Genomic DNA, 12,679 nt, shown 5'->3' with positions numbered 1-12,679 from the left:
CCCTGTAATTTAATGGCATGAGTTGTAATGTCTTCTTTTTCTTTTCCGAGTTTATTTGAATTTTCTCTTTTTTTCTTAGTCTAGCTAATGTTTTGTCAATTTCGTTTATCTTTTCAAAAAACCAACTTCTCGTTTCATTGATCTTTTGTATTTTTTTTGTTCTCTATTTCATTTATTTCTGCTCTGAATTTTATTATTTCTTTCTTTCTGCTAATTTTAAGTTTTATTTGTTGTTGCTTTTCTAGTTCCTTGAGGTGCATCATTGGGTTATTTATTTGAGATTTAAAGGGACAGATAGACCCTAATATAATAATAGTTGGGGACTTCAATTCTTTACTCATAGTATCGGACCGATCATCTAGACAAAAAATCAACAAAGAAACATTGGATTTAAGCTGCACTTTGGAGCAAATGGTCTTAATAGACATATACACAACATGTCATTCATCAGCATATAGAACATTCTCCAGGATAGACCATATGTTAGGCCACAAAACAAGTCTCGAAAATTTTTTAAAAATCATACCAAATCTCTTTACAGCCCATAATGGAACAAAACTAGAAATCAGTAACAAAAAAACCCTTGGAAACTGTACAAATACGTGCAAATTAAACAACATCCTCCTGAATGACCTATGGGTTAATGAAGAAATTAAGAAGGATATTTAAAAATTTCTTGAAACCAATGAAAATAGAAACACAACATACCAAGATGTGTGAGATACAGCAAAAGTAGTACCAAGAGGGAAATTTATAAGCAAAAATGCCTACATCAAAAAAGCCGCCTAATTTTGGAGGAAAGGGATGAGTACAGGAGAGTGGTTCATTTGCCTAGAAAGATCCATGTGAATCAAATTATAAGAGGCCTTAAACACCAGCTGAAGGGCACTAAGGTGCATGAATTACTTACGTGCCAGGGACTATATTAGATTTACTTACATGGCATCATTTTCATCTTTGCAAAAAAAAAAAAAAGGTTAAATGGCATTAGACCAATTTGCACATCCTTTGCTCAGAATCACAGAGCTTTGTAAGGCAGAATCAGACTGAACTCGGCTGGCCTGGCTATAAAGTCCACATATTCCACAACACCACCATGCTCCTGTCAGACCAGATTCTGCAGGCCACGGAGATCAGTGGTCATCAAATTCTATCAGTCTTACCCAGAAATGTCTGACCCTGATCCATCTCTGAGGCTTGTCATCTTTCATCCAGTCTTCTGCAATAGCTTCCTCTTGGACTACAGGTTTTTCATTGTTCCTCCCTTTACCCACGCTTTCCATGCTGCCTGACTTACCTTTCTGATCTTCAAGGGAGCAGCACTGTAAGCAGGGTAAACTGCTAATTGGCACCCAAGGCCCTTCACACCCAGGAACAACCTGTTTTTTCATTCTCACATTGTAGGACTCAACTCCACCTATACTCCAGGCACACCAACCTTTTCACCACTTGACAATATCATCCCTTCCATATAAGACACATCGGAACTGGCAGAAAGGAGTGGAGGAATGAGGTGGAAGGGAAGTGAGGAATATTTTGGACTCTGAACCTTTGTTATTTGTTTCCTCTGGTTGATGCCCTTGTTCTGTCTGCTCATATAGAGATATAAGTCCTGCCCCCTTGTCCCCTCTGTGAAACATTCACTAACCATCCCCAGTAAGAATTCTTTGCTCCCACTTGTGTGTTCTCCTGTTTGAACTTACAGGCAGTTACCTGCCTCTCTCCCTTCTAGAAAGTATTCTTAAATGCAAACACTGTCTTTTCCATCCTTGTATAACCAGTATCTAACTAGTGTCTATCACAGGGTCAATATTTACAGGGCAGACATGACACAGGCATATTTCTTGTTGCAAGGGTGGGTGACAGCCATCAGCAGGGGCAGCCACAGGTCATACATAGTGCAATGAGGCCTTGCACTATGCTAAATAGAATATTATTTACTGAGAAGTTGGGATGACCTCAACAGCCTCCTCATAAGCTCTTAGACTTGACTTTCTCCCTCTACTTTTTCCCACTCATTCTAAGTGTTAGCTGTCTTACATAAGTTCTTACTCACTAGTCTTTATTTCCATCTCTAACTTCACTCCAATGTCTCTGTTTTAAGTATCTTAACAAATTAGGTTTGATTTTTAATTGATTTTGAATTTCAATTCTTTTAATCTCATATATATTCATACATATTATAGGCTGGTCCCTAAGGGGTTGTTCAGGAGAATCATTAACCATTGTTAAATAAAAACCTATTGTAATTTGCTTTTCTGTGTGGCTCTCTCTCCAGTCAACAAGAAAACATGTGCTGCTGCTGCATTGAGCTCTTTTTGTGGGTTTCCCACAGCAGAGCTTTGCTGTGCACTGTATCTCTCTCTTTCTCAGAGCATCATGCTCTTGGGAAGATGTGGGGGTCTGAGATGGGAATGGTCAGGCATAGCCCCCACATTGTATGGGCTATCCTTCCCTACTGCTCAGTCTCATCCACTCATGACTCAGGCCAGCCTCATTTGATGAACTTCAGTCCATCAGTTACCTCTGAAAGTGTCTGAGCTCCAATATTACCTGAATTCAGAAGGTAGATGACCCCTTCTCAGTTCAATGGTGATTGTTAACACTCAATATTTACTTCAAACTGTTGCCCACTGGGGACATAACATCATTAAACCCAACAAAAAATTCACAGCCCTCAAGCGCCTAGGACATATCTTCCTTGAAGGACATACTTTGTCTCCTAAAAGAATTAACATTATCATCACTTTCCTTTTCCCTAAGGCCAAAAGACAACTCTGACTGTTTCTAAAATACATAGGCTAATGCCAAAACTGGATCCCTAACTTTTCTGCTATTGCTCCTCCCTGAGTAGACTGTCCTAAAACCCCTTAATTGGGCTTTTGAGTCTGCATTTCAAAGCCTCAAGTTCTCTCCATCCTCTTCCCTCACTGCTAGATGCCTCAATTACTCATTAACCTTTCCCTTTTTATACACGAAAGGGATGGATATACTTTAGGTGTCCTCAGCCAAATCGCAGCTCTCTTCTTCACCACCAAAACTGCTGCAAGAGTACAAAGAGTACAACCTTAGGTTGACATTTCATAATTTTAAAAATACAAGTCTTCAAATAGAAATTCACCCCAAAAGGAAACATTAAATTGGAGGTCTTTCAAGAGTCCCTAGAAGCAGATGATGACATAAGGAAGACTGCTTTCCCAAGAACAACTGCATGATGCCATCAGGTGGCTGACTTCTACCCAAGACACCAGAACAAGATCCCCCTATTTTTAATTCCTTCCATATTCTCCCTTTGTGTCCTTCTTATTGTCCTTATTATCCTTTTGCACTCATAAATACAAAAGCTTTCTGAGGCAAGTATGTTCTTTTCCTTTTTGCCCTCCCTACCATTTCTTTCTTCTCTATTTCCCATTTACCTACCTTCAGAAAGGATGCTCAAAACTTGTGGATGGCTTGTACTGAAGAGATTACCCAATCTTAAAATCTTTCTCAAAATCATTGCTTTTATTCATCCTTTTCTCTCTTGGACCGACCATCTGATATAGTTTGGATCTATGTTCTCACCAAATCTGATCTTGAATTGCAGTCCCCAGTGTTGGAGGTGGGACCTGGTGGGAGGTGGTTGGATCATGGGGACGGACTTCTCGTGAATGGTTTAGTACCACGCCCTTGATGCTGTTCTTGTGATAGTGAGTGAGTTCTTGTTTTTGAGATCTGGTTTTTAAAAAATGTGCAGCATCTGTACCCTCACTCTCTCTTGCTCCTGCTCCTGCCATGTGAGGTGCTTCACTCCTTTGTTACCTTTCACCATGATTGGAAGCTTCCTGAGGCTTCCCCAGAAGCAGAAGCCCCTATGCTTCCTGTATAGCTTGCAGATCCATAAGCCAATTAAACCTTTTTTCTTTATAAATGGCCCAGGCTCAGTTATTTCTTTATAGAAGTGCAAGACTTTACTAATATACCATCTTCCCCCAAATTATTCTTCTCATTTTTAAAATCTGCATAGCTATTGATTTAGCTGTTTTCCTCTGCACAATGTTAGGAAATTCTTCCTATATTTTACATCAATCACACAAGTATTCAAATAGAATCTGAACCACTTTTACAAAAAGTCATTTTTATTTCTCTCACAATTTTATAGACAGCAATGTTCTAGATTCTAGTTTCTGGCTTTATAGGATTTACTGTGTCAACTCTGATGACAGTATTTGTAACTATTAGTCATTTTCCCACAGAAAATACAATGTTATATGAAATAAGTTTACCATGGGAAATATGGGGAATTGCCATGCGGAGACTAAAGATTTACATGTGGAAAAGTACCAATCAAGATATTCCCCTTATAGCCATACTCTTTCCTCAACTTAGTATAGTGGAAAAGAATTGCTCCCACTTCACTTGGTTAGCCATAGAAGACAACTATTTCATTTATGGAAGAGGAAACTACTGGTATGTCCTAGAACACTGGACAGGCTCGTGTTATCTAGCCAATCTTGTCAATCCCTACCATATATATAGCTCAACTACCTTCTTAAACTATTTAAATTATTCTCTGTCCCTTTTAATGTCCATCATTGGTCTTGATGGTGCATTAGTAACTGTGTCTTCTGAAAATGTAGAGGTCATCACCAAAATATTACTGCATTCTTCCTTTCATTGTTAGAGCTCAGAGACCCTTGAAAATGAAGCTGAGATAGTAGGAAATCTCCAGAACTTAAAGCTGCATTTGATCACGTTTAGGTCACTTTTTTGCCTGGAGCAGCTGCGGTATGGGATACTCAGAGTGAAGAGAAACTCTCACATGTTCTAAGATGTAATATGGGAGATGACCATCACTGCAAACAACCAAATAAAGAACTTCACTCTTTCCACCCCAGAATTTCAAAAAACTCAATACACAGAGCTCCACAACTGACTGGCACTCAATATGACCTTGGCATCTACAGGTGAGGCATGTTTACTTTGGAAGCAGCTGCTGCATGATTGTTATCTAAAATGTCTCTGACCTCTACATCATAAACAAGAATATTCAGTTGCTAATGAGGAAATGCATGCTGCTGCCACCACAATCCTAACTCAATCAAAAAAGGACCTCCTCACATCAATTTCCTGGAATCCACTAGATTGGTTGCTTCCTGGCCTCAAGTCTTGGTTTTACTCCTTAACACACCTCTCACAGTTATTTTTCTGCTTTTGCTTATAAGTATCCCCCTGATTAAATGCCTTGTCTCCAGAGCCCTTCTCAGTTCCAGATCACCATCAGAGCATAATACAGGCATACCTCAGAGATATTGTGAGTTTGGTTCCAGACCACCTCAACAAAACAAATATTGCAATAAAGCAAGTCATAAATTTTTGTTTGGTTTCCCAGTACATATGAAAGTTTTGTTTATACTCTACTGTATTTTATTATGTGTGCAATAGCATTGGGTCTAAAAAAACCCCAATGTACATACATTAAAAATACTTTATTGCTAAAAAATGCTAATGGTCATCTGAGACTTCAACAAATTGTATCTTTTTGCTGGTGGAGGGTCTTACCTCAATATTGATGGCTGCTGACTTGATCAGAGTGGTAGTTGCTGAAGTTTGGGGTGGCTGAGGCAATTTCTTAAAATACAATAACAATGAAGTTGGCTGCATCGATTGACTCTTTCACAAAAGATTTCTCTATAGCACGTGAAGCTTTTTGTAGCCTTTTACCCTCAGTAGAACTTCTTTCAAAATTGGAGTCAATCCTGTCAAACCTGGTAGTTGCTTTACCCATTAAGTTTCAACAATGTTCACAGCAACTTCTCATCCAATCAAGTTTCATCATGAGGTTACAGCAATTCAGTCACATCTTCAGGCTCAACTTCTAATTCTAGTTATCTTGCTATTTCTACCACATGTGCAGTTCCTATCTCTACTGAAATCTTAAACCACTCAAAACCATCCATGAGGGTTGGAATCAACTTCTTCTAAACCCCTGTTAATGATGGTATTTTGACCTAACTCCATGAATCAGGAATAGTCTGTGAATGCATCTGATCCTGGGATTTTTTTCTTTTTTCTTTTCCAGTTGGTAGGCTATTTATTACTGATTCAGTTTCACACTTCATTATCGGGCTGTCGAAGGATTCAATTTCTTCCCGGTTCAGTCTTGGGAGGGTGTTTGTGTCCAGGAATTTATCCATTTCTTCTAGATCTTCTAGTTTATGTCCACAGAGTTGTTTATAATATTCTCTGATGATTGTGTGTATTTCTGTGGGGTCAGTGGTAACATCTCCCTTGTTGTTTCTAATTGTGTTAATTTTGATGTTCTCTCTTCTTTATTAGTCTAGCTAGTAGTTCATCTATTTTATTAATTTTTTTCAAAAAAAGCAGCTCCTGGATTCTTTTTTTGTTTTGTTTTTTGGTTTTTTCTTTTTTTGAGATGGAGTTTTGGTCTTGTTGCCCAGGCTGGAGTGCAATGGCACTATCTCAGCTCACCACAACCTCCACCTCCCAGGTTCAAGAGATTCTCCTGCCTCAGCCTTCTGAGTAGCTAGGATTACAGGCATTTGCCACCATGCCCAGGTAATTTTTGTATTTTTAGTAGAGATGAAGTTTCTTCATGTTGGTCAGGCTGGTCTTCAACTCCCGACCTCAGGTGATCTGCCCACCATGGCCTCCCAAAGTGCTGGAATTACAGGTGCTAGCCACTGTGTCCTACCTCACTGATTTTTTAAATGGTTTTTGTATTTCAATCTCCTTCAGTTAATGTCTGATTTTGGTTGTTTCTTGTCTTCTAGTTTTGAGGTTGGGTTTCTCTTGGTTCTCTAGCTCTTTCATTAAGTTGGTAAAAATGTGATTGCAGTTTTTGCATTGTTGGAATTTGCTGTTTGATGTTGGAATACATTCTTAAATAAATGTGGTTATGTTGTACATTGTTTTAATGCATATTTCTTGCTTTTTTTGCTAATGACTTATCACTTGCTGTTTGTTTTATATTTATTTTAGACTCTGGAAATGATGTTAGACAAAAAGCAAATTCTAGCTGTTTTCTTATTCAAGTTCAAAATGAGTCATAAAGCAGCAGAGACAACTTGCAACATCAACAATGCATGTGGGCTAGGAACTGCTAGTGAATGTACAGGACAGTGGTGGTTCAAGAAGTTTTGCAAAGGAGACGAGAGCCTTGAAAATGAAGAGTGTAGTGAACTGCCATTGGAATTTGACAATGACCAATTGAGAGCAATTATTGAAGCTGATCCTCTTACAACTACATGAGAAGTTGCCAAAGAACTCAACATCAACCATTCTATGGTCATTCGGCATTTGAAGCAAATTGAGACAGTGAAAAAACTCAATAAGTGGGCACCTCATGAGCTGACTGAAAATAAAAAAAAGTCATCATTTTAAGTGTCATCTTCTCTTATTCTATGCAACAACAATGAATCACTTCTCAATCGGATCGTGATGTGCGATGAAAAGTGGATTTTATACCACAACCAGAGACAACCAGCTTAGTGGTTGGACCAAGAAGAAGCTCCAAAGCACTTCCCAAAGCTGAACTTGCACCAAAAAAGATCATGGTCACTGTTTGGTGGTCTGCTGCCAGTCTGATCCACTACTATTCAGCTTTCTGAATCCCAGGGAAACCATTACATCTGAGAAGTATGCTCAGCAAATCGATGAGATGCACTAAAAACTGCAGTGCCTGCAACTGGCATTGGTCAACATAAAGGGCCCAAATCTCCATGGCAATGCCTGATCACACATCACACAACCAAGGCTTCAAAAGTCGAACAAATTGGGCTATGAAGTTTTGCGTCATCCACCATATTCACATGACCTCTCACCAACTAACTACCACTTCTTCAAGCATCATCCCCAAGACTCCTAATTATCAGTCTCCAAGGTCAAAATGAAAGAAAAAACGGTAAAGGCAGCTAGACAGAAAGGCCAGGTTTTCTACAAAGGGAAGCCCATCATATTAACAGCCGACCTCTCAGCAGAAACCCTACAAACCAGAAGAGATTGGGGGCCAATAATCAAAACTTAAATAAAGAAATTACCATCCAGAATTTCATATCTGGCTAAACTGAACTTCATAAGTGAAGGAGAAATAAGACCCTTTCAGACAAGCAAATACTGTGGGAATTCATTACCACCAGACCTGACTTACAAGAGTTCCCGAAGGAAGCACTAAATATGGAAAGGAGAGACGGTTACCAGCCAGTACAAACGAAAAAACACTGAGGCACACAGACCAGTGATACTATAAAGCAATAAGCAAGTCTATGAAATAACCTACTAACATCATGACAGGATCAAATCCACACATAACAATACTAACCTTGAAAGTAAATGGGTTAAGTGCCCCAGTTAAAAGGCACAGAGAGGCAAGCTGGATAAATAACCAAGACTCATTGGTATGCTGTTTTCAAGAGACCCACCTCACATGCCATGACACACATAGGGTCAAAATAAAAGATGGAGAAAAATCCACCAAGTAAATGGAAAACAACAACAACAAAAGAGCAGGGATTGCAATCTTAATTTCAGACAAAACAGACTTTCAACCAACAACGATTTAAAAAAACTAAAGAAGGGCATTACATAATGATAAAAGGTTCAATTCAGCAGGAAGACCTAACTACACTAAATATATATGCACCCAACACAGAAGCACCCAGATTCATAAAGGAAGTTCTTAGAGACCTTCAAAAAGACTTAGACTCCTACACAATAATAATGAGAGACTTTAACACACCATTGATGATATTAGACAGATCATTGAGACAGAAAATTAACAAAAATATTCAGGGTCTGAACTTAGCACTGGATCAGATGAACCTGATAGACACCTACAGAACTTTTCACCCAGAAAAAACAGAATATACATTCTCATTGCCACATGACATATACTCTAAAGTTGATCAGATAATCAGAAATAAAACACACCTCAGCAAATGCAAAAGAACTAAAATCATAATCTCTTGGACTACAGTGCAATGAAATTAGAAATCAAGACTAACGGCAGGGTGTGGTGGCTCACACATGTAATCCCAGCACTTTGAGAGGTCAAGGTGGGTGGATCACCTGAGGTCGGGAGTTCAAGACCAGCCTGGCCAACATGGCAAAACCCCGTCTCTACAAAAAACACAAAAATTAGCTGGGCATGGTGGCACATGCCTGTAGTGCCAGCTACTCATGAGGATTGCTTGAACCCAGGAGGCGGAGTTGCAGTTAGCCGAGATCTTGCCACTGCACTCCAGCCTGGGTGACAGAGTGAGACTCCTTCTCAAATAAATAAATAAATATCAAGACTACGAAATCTACTCAAATATACAATTGCACAGAAATTGAATAACCTGCTTCTGAATGGCTTTTGGGTAAGTAATGATATTAAGGCAGAAATAAAGAAAATGAGAACAAAGATACAACCTACTGGAATCTCTGGAGCAAAGATAAGGCAGTTTTAACAGTGAAATTTATATCACTAAACACCCACATCAGAGAGAAAGATCTCAAGTTAACAACCTAACATTACAACTATTAGGTTGGTGCAAATGTAATTATGGTTTTGGACCGTGAATTTTAAACCATTATAACTAGGCTCAAACATATCTTTATTATTATGTAATGCCCTTCTTCATCTTTTTTTTATTGTTTTCAGCTTAAAGTCTGCTTTATCTGAAATTAGAATATGAAACCCTATTTTTTTTCCTTTTGCTTGGTAGATTTTCATTTGTTTGTTTTCCATTTGCTTGGTAGATTTTTCTCCATTCATTTACTTTGAAACTATGACTGTCATTGCATGTGAAATAGGTCTCTTGAAGACAGCATACGATGGGGTCTTGCTTCTTTATCCAAGTTGCCACTCTGTGCCTTTTAAGTGGGGCATTTGGCCCATTTACATTCAAGGTTAATATTGATATGTGCAGATTTGATCCTGTCATTGTGTTGTTAGCTGGTTGTTATGTATACTTGAATGTGTAATTGCTTTATAGTGTATTTAAAGCGTGTTTTTGTGGTGGCTGGAAATGATCTTTTGTTTCTATGTTTAGTACTCCCTTAAGGATCTTTCATAAACTAGCTCTAGTAGTAACAAATTCCCTTAGCATTGGCTTGTCTTTTAAGATCTTATTTTTCCTTCACTTATTGAGTTTAGTTTGGCTGGATATGAAATTATTAGTTAGAATTTCTTTTCTTTAAGAATGCTGAATATAGGCCCCCATCTCTTCTGGTTGTAGGGTTTCTGCTGAAAGCTCTGCTGTTAGCCTGATGATATTTCCTTTTTAGGTGACCTGCTACTTCTCTCCAGCTGCCTTCAACATTTTTTCCTTCACATTGACCTTGGAGAATCTGACGACTATATGTTTTGGAGATGGTCATCTTATACAGTATCTTTCAGGGGTTCTCTGCATTTCTCATATTTGAATGTTCTTTCTAGTGAGATTGGAGACATTTTTGTGGTCAGTATTCTCAAATATGTTTTCCAAGTTGCTTGATCTTTCCCTCTCTCTTTCAGGGATGACAATTAAGTTGTAGTTTAGTTCTCTTTATATAATCCCATATTTCTCAGTGGATTTTTTTCTTTATTTTTGTCTGAGTTGATTCAATGAAACAGTCTTTGAACTATGAGAGTCTTTCCTCACCTTGATCTATTCTGCTGTTAATACTTGCAATTTTATTATTATATTATTTTAGTGAGTTTTTCAGCTCCATCAGATTGGTTTGTTTCTTTCTTAAAATGGTTATTTTGTCTTTCATCTCTTGTATGATTTTATTACAACTTTCTCCTGAATCTCAATGATCTTCATCCCTATCCAGATTCCGAATTCTATGTCTCTCATTTTAGCCATTTCAGCCTGGTTAAGAAACATTGCTGAGGAGTTAGTACTATCATTTGGATGTAAGAAGACACTCTGACTTTTTGAGTTGCCAGAGTTCTTGCACTGGTTGTTTCTCAGGTCAGGAACACAGCGGCCTGATGTTCCTTTAATCTTTAAAGTTGCTGTCCTTTGGATGGGGTTTTTTCCTTTTATATTCTTTGATACCACAAGGGTTGGACTGTGGTATAAGTTGGGTTTAGTTGACTAGTTTTCTTTCTGGAAGATTTCAGGGGACCAAAGCTCAGCTAAGTACTCTTGAGCTGCTTGCTGTAATCCTGGAGGTCTAGTACCAGGCCCATAGCTTTGTTCTCTGGCACCTCGAGGTTAAGCACCTACTGCACCTTAGTGGTTAAGGTGCTCCCAGTCTGCTGGTAACAATATTCTGATGAGGAGTGCCAACCAAAGCACTTCGATAGGGTGGTGGCAGTGGAGTCAATGCTTGCACATGCATGTCAGGAACAGCTACTCAGTGGTGTCCAGACAAAACTATTAAAACCAACTATAGCTATGCAAATTATTAACGATACAAATTACCAAATATGTAAATTTTGGTATCAAAATAATGAAATGTGGGTGGGAGGGAGTGAAAGTATAGAGTTTTTATATGCAATTAAAGACAAGTTTTATCAGATTAAAGTAAACTGTTTTAAGGATAAGCTATATTATGTAAGCCTCATGGTAATCACAAAGCAAAAATTTATAGTAGTTACACACAATATAAAAAGAAAGGATAAAAAGTATACAACCACACAAAGCCACCAAACCACAAAGGAAGATAGTGAGAGAGAAAGAAGGAAGCAAAAGACCTATAATACAATCAGAAGAGAAATTACAAAATGGCAGTGGTAAGCACTTACCTGTCCATAATGACTTTCAATGTAAATGGATTATACTGTCCAATAAAATACATGGAGCAGCTGAATAGATTTAAAAATGCAAGATCTAATCATAAGCTGCATACAAGAGACTCATTTTAGTAATAAGGACACACACAGACTGAAAGTAAAGGGATGGAAAAGATATTCCATGCAAATAGAAACGAAAAGAGAGCTGGGGTAGCTATACTTATATCAGTCAAAATAGATTTAAGTTAAATACTGCAAAAAGAGAAAAAGAAGGCCATTACATAACAAAGAAGTTAAATCACCACAAAGACATAACAATTGTAAATATGCACCTACCTAAAATCAGAGCACCTAAATATACAAAGCAATTACTAAATGATCTAAAGGAAAAAATAGAATTTAATAATATTACAGTAGGGGCTCTCCATATTCCACTTGCAATAATGGACAAATCGTCTAGAGACAAAAATCCATAAAGAAACCATGGACTTGAACTACACTTTAAATAGACCAAATAGAAATACACACAACACTGTATCCAATAGCAACAAAATAGACATCCTTCTTAAGTGCACATAGAACATTCTCCAGGATAGCCCATATGTTAATGCACAAAACAAATCTTAACAAACTTAAGAGAATTGAAATCATATTAAGTATCTTTTGAGATCACAGTGGCATGAAATCAGAAATCAATAACCTCCAGGATTACAGATATCTTGGAAAATACACAAATGTGTGGAAATGAAACAACATGCTCCTAAACAACCAATAGGTTAAAGAAGAAAGCAAATAGAAGATAAAAAATTACCATGAGACAAACGAAAATGTTAAGACAATATATCAAAACTTATGGGAGACAGCAAAAGCAATCCTAAGAGGGAAATTCATAGCAATGAACATCTATATCAAATAAAGTAAGGTTACAAATAATCTAATGTTACCACTCAAGAAACTAGAAACATAAGTATA

This window comes from Piliocolobus tephrosceles, chromosome 7, assembly GCF_002776525.5.
Source record: "Piliocolobus tephrosceles isolate RC106 chromosome 7, ASM277652v3, whole genome shotgun sequence".
In the NCBI taxonomy this organism is placed as follows: Eukaryota; Metazoa; Chordata; class Mammalia; order Primates; family Cercopithecidae; genus Piliocolobus; species Piliocolobus tephrosceles.
Note: the sequence above shows the minus strand (reverse complement) of the source record.